This window comes from Panthera onca, chromosome C2, assembly GCF_046562875.1.
Source record: "Panthera onca isolate mPanOnc1 chromosome C2, mPanOnc1 haplotype 2, whole genome shotgun sequence".
NCBI classification, from domain to species: Eukaryota; Metazoa; Chordata; class Mammalia; order Carnivora; family Felidae; genus Panthera; species Panthera onca.
Window position 1 is genome coordinate 140,093,117 of NC_138347.1, and position 2,899 is coordinate 140,096,015.

Consider the following 2,899-nt stretch of genomic DNA (forward strand, 5'->3'; position numbering starts at 1 on the left):
TTTAGTGCATTTTGCCGAACATTCCTGTGGCTGACAGAGCTGATCTCAGCCCATCACTAAAACGCTGGGGAGGCTGTAGGTGCGCCTGAGCTACGGCTGGGCACGTTGATTTTCTGACTCTTATCACGCACAGCCTCTTAAATCTCCAAGCAGAAGCGCGAAGTCACCTCCAGGCAGCTCTGTACATGAACTGTCGCTGAACACGCACAGGAAGCTGGCCTTTGCGCTCCTGGATGGCGCAAACCATAACACCGTGCCGAACAGGTGAGTGTGTTTGCTCCATCCAGACTCCACAGTGGTCAGCGCACCAGCCTTTAAAAATGAAACGGGGGCACCTGGGTGGCTCGGTCGGTTAAGTGGTTAACTTCGGCTCAGGTTCGTGGGTTTGAGCCCCACGTCAGGCTCTGTGCTGACAGCTCAGAGCCTGGAGCCTGCTTCAGATTCCGTGTCTCCCTCTAGCTCTCTGACCCTCCCCCTGCTCATGCTGTTTGTCTGTCTCTCTCTCTCAAAAATAAATAAACATTTAAAAAAATGAAATGACATAAAATACTAAGATGGGAGCAGAATGCAGCTGTCTCTTCCTCAGTGGGACAGAAGAAGAGGGCTTCTTCTCTTTCCCTCTCTTCATTTTAAGTGGTTTTTCCATTTGGCTGCTTACATGGTGACCAGGGCTTTGAAAGCCACAGAAATTGCCTCCGTGGCTGGCAGTTCCATTAGTTCCATTAGTGACCGACGGCCCAGGTCAGCAGAGGCTGTGAAGTCAGGAGGGCAGGGTGCAGGGAGGTGGAGACCACACCAGATGCAGCAGCCGCAGAGGGACCGAGGGGACCTCTGGCCAAGGACCACCGGAGGGATCTATCCTCTGTCACCAGTCCTGAAATACTCCCCACATTGAGACCCTGGCCTGAGCCTACAGCACAGCCGTGTGGAAGACCAATGACTCATCTCCCCAATTACCCGCTCTTAACATAAAAAAATAAGGCACAGGGGCACCTGGGTGACTCAGTCGGTTACGAATCTTATTCTTGGTTTCAGCTCAGGTCATGATCTCATGGTTTGTGAGTCTGAGCCCCGCATCGGGCTCTGTGTTCACTGAGCAGAGCCTGCTTCAGATGTTCTGTCTCCCTCTCTCTGGCCCTCTCCTGCTCGCTCTTGCTCTCTCTCTCTCAAAAATACATAAATGTTAAAAAAAAAATTTTTTTGAAAACAATAAAAATTAAGCACCAACCTTTGTCCCGTGTACTACAAGGGGAGACGAGGATCCTGGGCCAGGCGTCCATTTTGTTTCCATTTTGTTGTCCTATTTCCGTGATGGCTTTCTCAGTCCCCATAGTACGTGGGAAGCCACAGAGCTGTGTGTGTATGGACAAACCACTTGTAATGGGTACGGAGCTCACAGGACCGGGGCTGTCTCCTTCAGTCCTCAGTCTTAGGTGCCTCTGAGGTATTGCCAGAATCTTCTCCCCAAGGTGATAGACAAAGGAGGTGATCGGCCGGAGGAAACACAAATTCAGCTAAACGAATGGTGCTCTTTTGTGGCCGCTTTCTGTTTTCTTTCTTTACACTAGTGACATCGACCGATGATTTCTTATCGAAGCCTCCGAAGACAGAATCGTGAAATAAACTCAATCAGACTTCAGTTCAGTGAAGACTTATTGAGCAAAGTGCAAGTCGGTGGACAATGCAGGACACAGAGGTGCGTAAGATGTGACTCCTGTCCTCAAGCAGGACACAGTCAAATGTGGGTGGGGGACAGACACTACAGGGGTCTGCTGAGAGCTGTGAGAGGGGTGCATGGTGCTGGGGGCTCCAAAGAAGGAAAGAGTCACAGTCAGTCACAATGAGGGTGTGCGGGAGAGGGCAGAAATGGCTGGGGGAGATGGGCTTTAAGGCAAGGCTGATAAATGATGCCCTGCACACCCCCAAAACTCGTTCACGGGTCTGCAGGTCAGCTTGAGGTTGGCTGATCTCAGATGGCTTGTTTGGGCGGCTCTAATGCATGCTGAGGGCTCTGCTGGACATGGCTCAGTCTGTTCCACGTTTGTTCAGTCTGGGCCAGTGCTTACACCCTGCTGGAGCTTTAATACTGAATAAGTGAATACCTGAAGTGTTGGCACTGTGACTAACAATACTCTTGGAGACAGTTTCTTTTAGCGTGTAAAGTGCTGTCTGAACTCTTACATGCAGGGAGCTGTTTGCTCAACGCTTCATGTTACAGTTCAGACGTCCAAGGAAAGCTACCCCAAGTGACTTCGCTGGGTATGAGGACATGAGTACGTAAAGGCTCCTAGTATGCTTTCCGGATGAAAAGGTTGGGTGCAAAGGGCATAGCCTTTCTTTCTTTGTCCCTTCTTTTGGTTGTGGATGTGAGTGGGATGGCAGGAGCTCTGGTCACCCTTTTGCAACCATGGGGGAAAACCGAAAGGAATCTCAGAGTTACCAATTGTGTCAGTCTAGGTCCTTCAAGAAGCAGGTGCCTGTGACTCTTGATTTAGGCTCAGGTTATGAGCTCCGGGTCCGTAGGATTGAGCCCCATGCCTGGCTCTGCACTGATAGCACAGAGCCTGCTTGGGATTCTCTCTCTCCCTCTCTCCCTGCCCCTCCCCAGCTCATGTGTATTTGCTCTCTCTCTCTCTTTCTCTCTCTCTCAAAATAAATAAATAAATAAATAAATAAACAAAGTCCAGCAAAGCCATCAGGAAGTCTTCAAACCAAAGTTGGCTGTCGGAGGAGTCCCAGATCCCCCAGAGTGGGTCTGCCTCGGTATCCCTGCTGAGTCATCATTAGTTGCCACGGAAGGCAGAGCTTAGGCACAAACATTGTGATGGATTTTAAGGAGAAACGGTTGGAGCCCTTGTTCAGTTATGCTCCCTGTGGCAGGAGGTCCATGAAGCATACC